At 37.7% G+C, this 14,153-nt stretch overlaps 1 long non-coding RNA gene across 1 annotated transcript in view; it reads right to left on the bottom strand.

Moving 5' to 3' along the window:
* Positions 1 to 5,067: 5,067 nt before the first annotated feature.
* LOC132822736 (uncharacterized) overlaps positions 5,068 to 14,153 on the bottom strand; it is a 59,855-nt gene continuing 50,769 nt past the window's right edge. Inside the window, exon 4 of the long non-coding RNA XR_009645468.1 lies at positions 5,068 to 5,177. This is a non-coding gene — a long non-coding RNA (uncharacterized LOC132822736). The remainder of the gene's footprint in view (positions 5,178 to 14,153) is intronic.

Below are 14,153 nucleotides of genomic sequence, written 5' to 3'. Positions count from 1 at the left end.
TGAATGGTATAACAATACAGCAGTACTGTGAGGCTGATGGGGCAATCTGCAAAAATATAAGATAGAGGTGCTGTCAGCATCCAGATAGAGTCAGGGTGAGTGAGCACCATGACAGCAATTGATCAGCCTGGACATATTGCTTGGTCCAGTCATTGAGTTGGATGTAGGTCCCAGATTGCCAGGTGTCCTTACTGCAGCATTACAAAGACAGTTGCTGTTGCACCCTGAACTAAGATGTTGCAATACAGAAGCACGCTAAATTGGATCAGAGATGTTCTATAACAGTTCCTAAAGGCTGGTACATGTTAGATGCCAGGGTCAGTAGATGTGGGGTGACCATGGAGTGTGTCCTGAGGTGTTGGTGCCTAGTGATTTTAACATGAAGGTCTTTTGAAGCAAATGCCAAGCTAAACTTGCCAGGTACCTAAAGTCATAGAGATGTGCAGCATGGAAACAGACCATTCGGTCCAACCTGTCCATGCCAACCAGATATCCCAACTAAATCTAGTCCCACCTGCCAGCACCCGGCCCATATCCCTCCAAACCCTTCCTATCCATATACCCATCCAAATGCCTCCACCACTCCCTCTGGCAGCTCATTCCATACACGTAACACCCTCTGTGTGAAAAAGTTACCCTGTACGTCTCTTTTATATCTTTCCCCTCTCACCCTAAATCTATGCCCTTTAGTTCTGGGCTCCCCGATTCCAGGGAAAAGACTTTGTCTATTTATCCTATCCATGCCCCTCATAATTTTGTAAATCTCTATAAGGTCACCCCTCAGCCTCCGACGCTCCAGGGAAAACAGCCCCAGCCTGTTCAGCCTCTCCCTATAGCTCAAATCCTCCAACCCTGGCAACATCCTTGTAAATCTTTTCTGAACCCTTTCAAGTTTCACGACATGGTTTTTTATAAGATTTCCCCAGTGACTTTGTGAAATGTGACATATGAATATTCTAGGTTCAACATGAGGGAATATTTATATGTCATATTTCACAAATTACTAGGGAAATCTTATGAAAAAATTCCTAAACTGCACTTAGCAACCAGCATCCCAGAACTGGTAATCTTTTGTACATAATGTTTATAAAAGAAAAATAACAACATTTTTGTTGACATATTTATGAGGTGCAACATGTTCAGAAAATTAAAACTAATAAAATGAAAGGAATGCCATTCTATAAATGCAGTAGAACTTGAATAAATTGCTGCAATTTTAAATGGATTGCTATCAAATTAAAATTTGAGTTCTGTTTTTGTTTACCTTTGGATTGTTCTGACATTGTTTCATTTGAAAACAAATTCTGGGGCAATCTGTTATGAAATATGATCAGAATTACAGTTCTGAGCTCAATAGATTTAATTAGATGAAATTTGCTGCACTAAAATTTATGAAAATGAATAATGTAATGTGACAGTTGCTTTCTTATGATGTCTGCATTTGTAAAATGTTAATTTCCAAAAAGGAAACTGTAAAAAATGGATTCTTTGATGTATCCAAGCTCTTGTTACATATAATATTTCCAGTTGCGAAGATCTTTTAATTTTCTTCTTAGATTGTTGTGTTTAGTTTTTCCTTCTTTGTAAAACAAATGGATGTGTTTGAACAGCTGGCCACCAGATGCTCAGAACTTGCATTGGCTTTTATCCAAAAGGCAGAAGACCAATAATCAACTAAATGTTTGAAGCAAAAGGAGGAAATGATACCTGCGCTCCAAGGTATACGTATCAAAGGATCATATTCTTGTAAAGTATACAAGGCGGTTTCACAGGCTGTGGTGATGCACGCAGTTTAACTATGTTATGAAAACATTGGAGATACATTGCAGCTTCGTTTTGGTTTTGACTCCAGAATTCCTACTTTGTGGTTAGTATTTAAATATATTTTTCCAGAACTGAAATTTTGGGCTTGTAGGTTGAATTGCTGATGAGCAAAACATTGTCCACATCAAACTCTCTTCATGTAATACTTGAAAAGTGTCCAAGGAAATGCATTCTCTGATGTCCTCATGCTGAGGTAACTGCAGGGCAAGTGCACGGACACACAGTAACAATGATTGCCTGAACTAATCCTCATAAAAATTTTGTTTTTCATGATAAATGCTGTGAATACAACAAATCCATGTTGATTGACAGAGCAGCATTATTCCAGTTAACAAACATTTTCATCCAATAATTCATTGATAGCCTTAAGATTTTTATATCCCACTTTTCATTTCAGTTTGATGGTTGTAGACATCAGGCTGAGATTTTTCTCTGCTGTGTGTTACCAGCAGAAATGTGCTGGGTTGGATCTTTTGATTGGATCAGCACCAACTACAATGGATCTTCTGGATTCAGCTGAGTTTCAATGTGTTGACATTTAGGCAAGGACAGAATATTAACATTTAGGCAAGAAAAGAACGGCAGGTCAGGCAACATTCAAGGAACAGGAGAACTGATGTTTCAGCCCTTCATCAGCCTGAAATGTCGATTCTCCTGCTCCTCAGATGCTGCCTGACCGGCTGTGCTTTTCCTGCACCACACTCTCAACTCTGATCTCCACCATCTGCAGTCCTCACTTTCTCCTTTCAGCAAGGACAGTAAAGACCACTTGGGTGGCCAGTCAGTATCAGAAAAAGTCTCATTATCTACTCAGATCAGAAAAGGCAAAAAGAAAATGGCCACACCTCACTAGAGTGCACAGAAAGAATCATGATTCCTAAGTACTTCTGTTCCTTGCATCAACACGCTGACCATTGTTTCCAATGGAGCTATTTACCTTTCATCTTGAAATGCCCCATCACTCATTATCTACATGCTGTGTGCTTATACTTGAAACTGAATTTTACCTCTAGGAATCAGGAGCTGATTATTATTCATGTGGGATCTTAACGAGCCTTCCAGCATGGGAGAAACTGAGGTTTTTAGTGGAATGTAAAAGACAGGATGCTTCAAAAAGGAGCTATCCTCTTTCCAACTTTTATAAAGTCATATTAAAAACTAGATTCAGCTGTCACGTCACCACAGTGGAGGCAACCTTCTTTATTTAAACTTTAAAGAAAGATATCAATGAGCTTTTTCAAATAGTTCTTTAAAAGCAACTCAGCTTCCTTAAAATTTGTTTGCTAACTATCCTGTGAAATGCCTTAATTGGGGTGTTTCTCTATGTTGAAGGCACTATATCAATGCTATGTCTTCTCTTCTTTACTATTTTCTAATTAATAGCAGTAAGACAGAGTATGGAAATTGAACAGGCCGTCAATCTTGACACAAGGTTTATAAGATCTGCCTTTTGCTGAAGCACTTCAAGTTCACAGTTTTATGAAGTTTTTTTTAAAGAATTGTGCACTGCCAAATCTTTATTTTTATTCTCTGCACATGTTAATTTCAAATTTGGAACTTATTTTAAATTGACAATGCAAAGAATATAATTACAGAACACTGCCAAAGCTGAAAAGTGTGAAAGAATTAGATAAATCAGAATTTAATCTGATTAGAACAAACTTTGGTTTAAAAAGCTTAAAACTGAAAGAAAGACAGGATTTAAAATGAATGGTGTTCAGGGAGTTGAGGTGCTCTTCAAGTAAATGGCAAATACTGGGCATGCCTGCATTTTAGAGGCCCATTCTCCCGACAAATATTACTTCCTGCCAGAAACACTCAAACAGGAAATAGGCACTTTGTTGTTAATACGGTTGAAGAGTGGAAAGGAATGCAATGTGTAACATGACATATTTGAAGCTTCAGTGTGGGCCTGACTGGATAGTAGACTTGATCATTGATAAATTAGAAAAGTGGAAAAATTTGTGATGGAAGAAATGTGTGACATGTGGTGATATAATGAAAACAAAAGTCTGGTTCTCTTTTAAATCCATATAAAGTTCCAATTTGAGTGGCAAAGAGAATTATTGCAATATGTTATCGGCTTGTTACTTCATTCTTGAACTCATTGTGAAAAACATTATTATTACAAGAAATATTTAGTTTCCTAATATGCATAGCAGAAAGCAATTGAAAAACACATTAGGTGCTGCAGGATGAGTTACAAAGTGCTGCTTTGTTATAAAGGTGTCCGTGGGTTAAATCCCTTCCAGGGTCAATATATTGTCCAGCAATGTGGTGGCTCAATGGCATTGAATTCAATGAGGAAGACTTATGAGAGTAAGTCTAAATTAAAATTTAATAAAATGCTTTCAACATGCACCATATTATATAGAAGTAAAATTTTATAGCCGAGAAATTAGCTCTTCGGTCCAACAGGTCTTTGTGACATACATAATTGCCACAAATGTCCTGAAGAAGGGCTTATGCCCGAAACGTCGATTCTCCTGCTCCTTGGATGCTGCCAGACCTGCTGCGCTTTTCCAGCAACACATTTTTCAGCTCTGATCTCCAGCATCTGCAGTCCTCACTTTCTCCTCACAAATGTCCTCTTGCCATATATCAGCAAGTTGAATAAAAGTGTAGATGATGCCAAGCATTAAGAATTTGGAATAGCTTGAAGCAACTTTTCAAACTTTTCTAAAAGCAGAAAAGAAACAATACTGTCATCTGCCCTAATGGGCTACCATGAAAAGTTTCCAAGGAAATAGCTCATTAAGAGTAGGGTGTCAGGTTAGCACTAAATGGAAAAAGATAAAAGCCATGAATGTCCAGTTTTTGCTCAGCAGTGGCTGAGATAACACTCCATTATTACTAGTAGGAAGATTAACTGGGACTAGTTGGATTTTTTTTAATTGAAAGAAACAGAGGTAGCATCAGCATCATTATAAGTTGTTAACTTTTTCCAGTTTTGTAGCTTACAATTATAAAGTCAGTAATAGGGTAGATGTTATGTACTTCATAAAATAAGTGACATGATAGATTGATTAGCGGTTCCTTATTCTGTACTTTCTATTAGTCATAGAGTCATAGAGATGTACAGCATGGAAACAGACCCTTCGGTCCAACCCATCCACGCCGACCAGATATCCCAACTCAATCTAGTCCCACCTGCCAGCACCTGGCCCATATCCCTCCAAACCTTTCCTATTCATATACCCTTCCAAATGCCTCTTAAATGTTGCAATTGTACCAGTCTCCACCACTTCCTCTGGCAGCTCATTCCATACACGTACGACCCTCTGCGTCCAATCTCAGGTAGCCAAGTTCAGTTTGAATGGTGGAAGCAGAATTGGCTTCACTTCTTTCAGTTTCTGGAAGGAAAAATTAGGTACATGCAATATTAAGTGCCTGCAGACTGTTCCACCATTCATTTGGAACATTGAATGATAGAATCCCTACAGAATGGAAACAGGCCATTTGGCACAACAAGGCCACACTGACCCTCCGAAGAGTAACCCACCCAGACCAATTACCCTACCCTATTACTCCACATTTACCCTTGACTGATGCACCTAACCTCCACATCCCTGAACACTATGGGCAATTTAGCATGGCCAATTAACCAACCTGCACATCTTTAGACTGTGGGAGAAAACTGGAGCACCTAGAGGAAACCCCTGCAGACACGGGGAGAATGTGCAAACTTCACACAGATAGTCGCCCAAAGCTGGAATTGAGTCTAGGTCCCTGGCGCTATGAGGCAGCAGTGCTAACCACTGAGCCACCATGCCACCCATCTGGGCAGGGACATGACTGATTTAGTTGTAGCTTCAACTCTAATTCCTGCCTATCACTGATAACCACACACTCCCTTGTTCATCAAGTATCTATCTACCTCTGCCTCAGAAGTGTTCAATAATCCTGCCATTGTTGTTTTCAGGGGTTTGCACAAAAGACCTTTATCCTGAGGTTAGATCTTTGTTAACTGGTGTAGACATGAGCACTAAATAGCTTACTTTTGTCTGGGAGTCTATAACTATAGTGCAAGTGAAGGTGCACATTCTTCACATGGAGCTGACAGCTCGTGTAAAGAACAGCTTTTGATGAGATAAATAAAAGTAGCAGAACTAATGGAATAATCTCCAATATCTCTATCACAATAGCTCAGGATGGCAGTAGATATTCATCAAATATGATTCCACAAGACATCAAAATTTAGTGAATACATTGTGAGGTTTCACCAAAAAATAAAAATTGTATTGCATGAGGCATTTTGAAAAACAATTGACTTCAATGTTTTACCTGTAGTATTTTCTGATTCAAATGAAGAAAAAGACAATGATCCCCAAACATTTGTAGAATTTAAGATAACTTCCATTATTTTCAGAATGTACATAGTTTTAAATTAAAGTAGAATTTTGTGAATGTTATTCTGCTATTCAGGAGAATGTTTATTTTATGAATGGATCTATGTATTTCACTAGCAAGAAAGCAAAATGACCATTTAGATATATACATCAGCATTTTCGGGAGACGTCAAGATGTACTTTTTGGACATCACTGCTCCAAAGTGATAACTTTCACAATCTACTTAGATCATGATTTGGAGATGCCGGTGTTGTTCTGGGGTGTACAAAGTTAAAAATCGCACAACACCAGGTTATAGTCCAACAGGTTTAATTGGAAGCACACTAGCTTTCAGAGCGGCGCTCCTTCATCACCTGGTGTTGTGTGATTTTTACTTAGATCATGTACTTATTAAATGCATGTATGCTATTTAATATGTGAATCATATTCTGCATTGTATTTCCAAAAATCATATCTGGATATCCACTTGATTGATTCTATAACTCTTCTATGAGAAGTTACTGGCTCATGACAGGATATAATTCTTCTGGCTTGATGCATCCTTTTTTGCATGTCCAGACTGCTAATGTTTGCAAAGTATTAGTGCATGCAAAGATTATGGACAAACCTAATTGTCTGTATCCAGTGTTCATACAATAGCACTTGTCAGTAGAAGTTGGATGAGGGGACTCATAGTTCCTCTTTGCACTCCTTAGCACAACTATGTTAAGACAAGCATATATGAGCCCTATTGCCTTCTTGTTCAGCATGTAACTTTGCGTATGCCTGTAATTACCAGGCAACTAATGTTAAAGACATGTCATTAGGAGATGAAACAACAACAGAAACAGTTTGGAAGAACAGTCAATGGACTCAAAACATTAACGTTGCTTTGTCTTCACAGATGCTGCCAGACCTGCTGAGTTTCCCCAACAGTTTTTTTTTGTTTCAGTGTTCAGCATCCGTAGTTCTTTGGTTTACCATAGGGAGATGGACCTGCTTGCAGAGACCTCTGAGTTATAATAGGATTTTTGAAATGTGAGCAGTTCTATTTAATAATCCAGTAGCAATATTAAAATCTATGATAGTTTGTAATATCACATATAACTGAGAAGTGTTAGGAAAGGCTTAATCCAGAGTGTAAACATGGTAGAATGTAGGCTTTCTAAAGAGACGACCACTTTGTTCACAAACACCAATCTTAGCTGGAGTACTCAATGGCACAAGTGTATTTCTCAGTTTATTAGGTTAAGGAAGGGAAAGTTGCAAGAAACTTTATGCTGCTAGTTGAACACAGAATTAACCTCATTGATGATGCATTCATTGTGAAAGAGCCTATTGGCTTGAGAATACATGTAGTCTTATGTTGGAATTTGGCCTCTGCAGGGAAAATGATCATGTCCAAATATTGTGCATTTTTTTAAATTACGAAGAGGACAGCAGTCCTCTCGTGCAATCTCTTTGGCAATGCCTTGGCTCTAAACGCTGTTTCCTTTGAAAATTGACATTCATGTGTCTGTCCTGATGAGTAAAAGATGAAAAGCTTCAACAGCATGTTTCTTTTTTTTCAGCGATAATCAATTGCACTAATTGTTAAGGATCACACATAAATAATGTTTCACTGAGAGAAATACTGGAGGTCAGCTGGAACCACGGAACTTTATTTTCACAAGGTATCAACACATTGAACAGCAGAAAGAGAAAATTTGCCAGAAAAGAAAATTGATGGAAAAAAATGCAATTAAAATTTTAATGCATTCAAATTATCCACTTCAGGTGTATGTAGATTGTAATTTTCAGTTGTTATTCACTGTACTTTCAGTTAAAGATATTTTAATTTGATATGTTTTGCAGCAGTAGTTGATCCAATTATGAACATAATTCTTCTCTAAGGTACTTTTCCATAGAGGGTAATTCATCATTTTGTGAAAGTAGATGGACTCCCTTCACTGGGAATTAACTGCAGTTCAAAGATTTTAGAAGCTACATAATCCAAATGGCTCTAAATGGATTAGGGGCCACACATTTATTCAGAAGGTGGTAGCCAGAAAAACTCAATGTTACGCAAGAATAAAAATGCATTCCTAAATGGCCTGTAACTAATCCAGATACAGATTACAAGGAATTCAATAGCTTCAAATACAAGGACACTTCTGACATTGTTGGTAAAAGTGTGAATGAACATTGTTGTGTGCTGGAATAACCTTGAACAAATTAGATTCTGGCAGGAAGCGAAAGCTTCCCAGATGTTTAATAACCACAAGGAATTTCACTCAAGGTACAAAAAACTAACACCATAGTCCAGATTCTTTCCCTGAACTGCCAGTACTTTCAAACAAAAGGGAATGAAAAATAAATATTTGGTGCCAATTTTTTTGACATGTAAGAGCTGAACACATTTTCTCTTTTGTGAGTACCATTATTCTCCCTAATTCTATATTAAAAAATACAATGAGATGTAGACACTTATTATCTTGGAAACTATACAGTCCAGTTTTCCTGCAATATGTCATGATTAGTTACCTCTAAAGGCAAAGTTTAAAAGAAATAGAGGCAAGTGGATGAGCAATTGCTAGATAAAAGCAATGTGATAAAGTGTTTCTTTCTATCTAATATCTCTCTTTTACAAGTTCAAATGCATCTTTTGCACAATGCAGACCAACCAAAAATCAATACCTTGAATTAAGCTGATCCATGAATTTTCATTTGCAGGAGTAACTTCCCAGACTATCTCCCTGATCCAAAGAATGCAATTTATGTCATAAGAATGTTGACGATGAGGACCTGTCAGTTCAAAGCATGCTACATATTCACTTGAATTTCTGAACTTTATGGCTGGATCAACAAATCACTTCTCACTTACGCCATTTGACTAGCTGCATTGTGGTAAAACATTGTATGTAGTTTCAAAAATCATTGCATGTAGATTGCACAAGTTAATGAAAATAAAATGGCTACCTGCTATAAAATAAGATTAATTATGTCTTCTTAATCTTCTTTCTGAGAAGATATTAACTGTTATTAATAAAAGTAATGCCTAAACCATGTAAGTAAAATCGTATCAAAATTTGAGATTCTAAAGACAATTTTAATTAGTTTGTTGTACTGAGCTAAGGAACAAAAAAGATGCAATTATAGTGCTAAGTGTGGTTTAAAAAACACCAACTAGTGGAAAGGATATAGAGGAAAAAATCTACAGAGAGGTTGCAGAGATATGCCAACTTTAAAAAGTATTTATAATGGGGGACTTTAATTACATAAATATAGACTAATACTGTACACTGAAAGTATAAGGGACTAGTGTGGGGTAAGTTTCCCTAGATTGTATTTAGGAGAATTTCCAATTGCAGCATGTGTCCTGTGCAATAAGAATGGATGTACTTTTAGACCTGGTTCTTAGAAATGAGGTGGGCCAAGTTGATCACGTGTCAATGAGAGAAACTCTTAATATCATAAGGCTCAGGATGATGGTGGAGAATGACAATTACAAATCCAGAAGAAGTAATATCAATTGAAGGAACTTTTTTTCATCAATGACTTTCTCTCCATCATAAGGTTAGAAGTGGAAACATTCACAGATGTTCAGCACTATTCACAATGCCCCAAATACAGCCAGACCTGGACCATATCTGGGTTTGAATTGAAAATGGCAAGTAACATTTGCTAGGCAAAGACAATTTCCAGCAATAATTTACCACCACAAGAATCTACTCTCCAGAAATTGGCTATCATCCTCAAAGCACAAGTTAAGGATGTGCTGGAATGCTCCGCACTTGCCTGTGCAGCTGCAGCAATATTCAAGAAGCTTAATAACATCTAGAAATAAAGAACCCATTCAATTGGTATGACATCTACAAACATCCACTTCTTTCACCCACAACACTCAATAGCAGCAGTATGTACTAAAATGCACTGCAGAAATTGACCAAGAATCTTCCAAATACACGAACACCACCAACTAAAACAATGGCACTAAGTACATGAATGTACACCATCATCTCAATGTTCCCTTCCAAACCACACTTGATCAGACTTAGAAATATATCACCATTCCTCAGTGTCATTAAATCAAAATCCTAGAACTCCCACCCTAACAGCATTGTGGCTAAAGTGATTCCTGATGAAGGGCTCCTGCCCGAAACATCGATTTTCCTGCTTCTTGGATGCTGCCTGACCTGCTGTGCTTTTCCAACACCACTCTAATCTTGTGGGTCTACCTACAGCAAATGGACTGTAGCGATTCAAGAAGGCAGCTCACCACCACATTCTTAAGGGTAAGTAAGAAGGGGCAATTAATGCTGGCCAGCCAGCAACACCCATATTCCATGAATGAATAACAAAAGAAACTTCATTCAGCACCTACATGTGCAGTTCCAGCAGGGTTGCGATTGATGAAAAGTGACAATTATGTATGGTTTACTTTTTTCTCCTCTCCTTATCCTGATAGTTTGGTATAGGTCTTATGGTATGGACTTAAAGGTCCCAACTGCCAGCCCAATTCAGATCCATGTTTCAACTCAGACAAAGATCTATTTGGAAATTCTGTGGTTTACTCATGAACTAATGTACTTCAACTTTCAAGACGCCTGGCATGATCTTCACCTTCCAAGAGAAACCAAGAGAGTTGGAGAGAAGGTAATCTAATTAGGCAAGTTGGCCTTGGGAGAAGTTCACACCTTTCTCATCAACCTACAAATCAAGTTCTGTGTATAAAGTTCATGAGTGACTTTCTTGATTCATCACCAAATAAGAACAATAAGTGGTCAATTTGTGGCCACAAAGGCCTCAATTCACCACCTCCGATCATCTGCTTCAGAGGTTGAGAAAAATGGCTAGTTTCCTGACTGGGAAACTATGGCAACCTTTAGGGCAGTATCCTCCAATTGCAGCAATCTGGAGGCAATCAGAGTCTCCTTTCATCTGACCTCCCCCAAAATCTCTTTCCATGTGATCAACACTGCATCAGAAGAGCATACAGATTATTTACCTTATCTCCTCTGAATCCCTTGAACAATAGACCTCAACTGGTATATTTTAGGTCCTATAGGCTCCTGGTAACTCAGGATGCCAGAGTTGGGGCCTATGATTCAATAGGAACCTCACCAATGCTCTGCATGTTCACTATTAATATGCCGGTTTGTTGATGATACAGTCAGGTGGCATGATAGTCACTACCTAATATGCTCACTCACACACTTTAACAAAATGGAAACATTCTGCTCATAACTGTTTAGCAACTAGTGTGCCAAAGATGTTGAAGGGCACAAACAGGACACAAAGATTGACTGAAACGGCTCTAATTTCTTCCATTCAAATAAGTTGCCATTACCAGCAGCTGCCATTTTACCACAGAAAGTATGCAACAAAATTATCAGGAAAATCATCACTCAGGTACAGAACAATGGCACAGATCTACCCCCAACTCATCAGAAATAACTCCACAGAGGCTGGTATCCTGTCACCAAGTCACCCTTTGTTTACACATGGGAAGTCCTGGACACTGTTACAGCTCCCTCAGAGCCAGCTCTCAGAGTGAACAAAACCTCTGACACTCCTATTTATATCTGTCAGCCAGGGCTCCCTGATTGGACCAGGTTAACATTCCCAATCAGGGAGCACATATTGTATGAGGTCCACCTGGCTGACCTCTTTACAATCACTATATGATCCATCTATGTTCTAGGTTGTATGGCAAACATGATCTAGTTAGACTTTTGTATAAATAAAACTGATTAGAAATGAGAAGAATTCACAACTTCACTGAGAGAATTTGGCTTGTGAAGCATTTTGCGATAGTGACATTCTAGCGATGAAGTTTGCAGGCAGCAGTGAAGTGATTATACTCAGCACAGACCTTGTGGCACAGATTTCCCCTCTCCCAATATCAAATTGAATCTGGCACCAAGACAACAGAATTCCCACGTATCCAGCGACCGTGATATTACTAAGAATGGTAAACCCATTGCAGTATACTCACACATAACGACCAATTGTGTAAAAGTTACTGAAACCTCACATGACAACTTCCAAATCTTACAAATAATAATAGTAAATGTTTGAGACATATATGTAGGTTTCAGTAGAAGCTGAAGTGTCTTAACTTTTAAAAATAGTTTTAAAAGTGTATATTATTTCATCATAATGGAGAAATTTGACATTCAAACATACAAACTTAGTCTTTCAGTTTGTAAAGTTATTTAACAGTAAGTATGCTTCAAGAGTCCTGAGGAATCTCTCCTGAGAAATGTGGAGCTCTCTTCATTTGTGAAGAAGAAGAGCCAGAGGGGCAATCTGCGTGAGATCACCATTCCTTAGAAAATCCAGCTTATGAATACTACATCAGTAAGAATCGAGTTACAATGCATTCAGCAAATTGCAAATTTTCAAGGATTTTACAGCAAGACCAAGAGTAGAAGTTTTCATTTGATTGTAATCTATAGGCCTCTATAACAGTGCATTCTCTTGAGAAGTGTCAAATAATTGAGAGCAACTTCTAGATTTCTGTGTTTCCTGCCTGCATTCAGACTTCTGGAGTTTCTGCAGGTTTCAGAGGAGTTATGGTGAAGAGCACTGACAGATTTGCATTCATTATTATTGGAAAATCCAGGTTGTGTTTCTATTGGTAAAATGACACTTTTTGCATATTTGAATAATCCAAAATGCTCATTATAGCTTCAGGATATGGATTCAGACATTAATAATCCTAACCAAATCTCAATTTTCAAGATTCCTGTTTGCCGGCATTACTGCTGTAATGTTGTCCCTCTTCATTTAACACATGATTTTATGTCCTGATTCTTTTAGGGCATTGACTGATGAGCATTATTAGCATTTTCCAGATGAAAGGAGAGAACAAGATTTGATCAAAAATGTCTATTTGAAAATATAAAATATGCACAATATCAGAAATGAGCAGCATTGGGAGTGGTAGTTCCAAAATAAAAATTTGCAAATGTGTATTAACTATTAAGTAAGGAATAAGGAAGATTGCAAATACAAAATGTTAAGCTTTTTGTCAGCATTTCATTTCCTTTTTCACAGTAATAGTTTTCCATCACTGCAATCAGCAATGTTTAGAGCAAATCAAACCAAAGGGATATTCCAAAAAATGTAGAAAATGAAACAAATGGAATTAGTATCTCAAGGAAATAGGAAAAATAAGGCAGTACAAACGTAAATGTAAAATGTGTGCAGAAAAGAATATGTAACGAAAGCTTTTATTATTTTCTTTTCAATTTTTCCACATTCTTTACATACTACTCCAAATTGAAAAGCTCTGTCCCACTGGTTTATTCTGAACAAGTCAATATTTTTAAACGAAATGCCTAAATGTCATTGGTTCACCATGACTCACAGATGTATTTGTCTCCTCACATAGATGCTGACCACATTTAGAAAATTATTCCTCTGTTTTTGTTAAAGGAGCAAAGGAAAATTTTATTTGCTATGTTTTTCTTCAAGTCTTGCTCAATTGAGCTTCAGGCAGTCAAGTGGAAAACTGCACTTTGAACAACAGTACATTTGCCAAAGGAACATTCTGTGCATTTTATTAGCACTACATGGCCATGAAAAGAGCTGGCGTATATTAACATTTTGAAACATACTAAATTATTTCCACAGTACACAAGGAGACAACTGGAGATATTTACTTAATCTACACTAATCACAAGATCTGTTAAACATTGGCTTAAAAACTTTGTCCAAAATTGTAAATGAGAAGTTTAGGTGGGAGGTTTTGGTTCAGTGGCTAGAAACATTGAAACACAGAAATTAGGAGCTGGAATAATCTGTGTTTGGGCCTTTGAGCTTTCTCTGCCTGATCAGATCCTGCTCTGATAAATATTCAGCTCAGTATTGAAAGAAATTCAATGTTTTGACCTCAACCGTTTTCTGTGGCAAAGAATTCCACAGGTTCACCACTCTCTGGGTGAAGAAATTTCTCCTCATTTCAGTGTTAAATGGGGGACCCATGTTCTCAGATTGTGACTCCTGGTTCTGGA

The sequence above is a fragment of the Hemiscyllium ocellatum genome, chromosome 15 (assembly GCF_020745735.1).
Source record: "Hemiscyllium ocellatum isolate sHemOce1 chromosome 15, sHemOce1.pat.X.cur, whole genome shotgun sequence".
Lineage (NCBI taxonomy): Eukaryota > Metazoa > Chordata > Chondrichthyes > Orectolobiformes > Hemiscylliidae > Hemiscyllium > Hemiscyllium ocellatum.
This window is presented reverse-complemented; position numbering and strand designations above follow the sequence as displayed.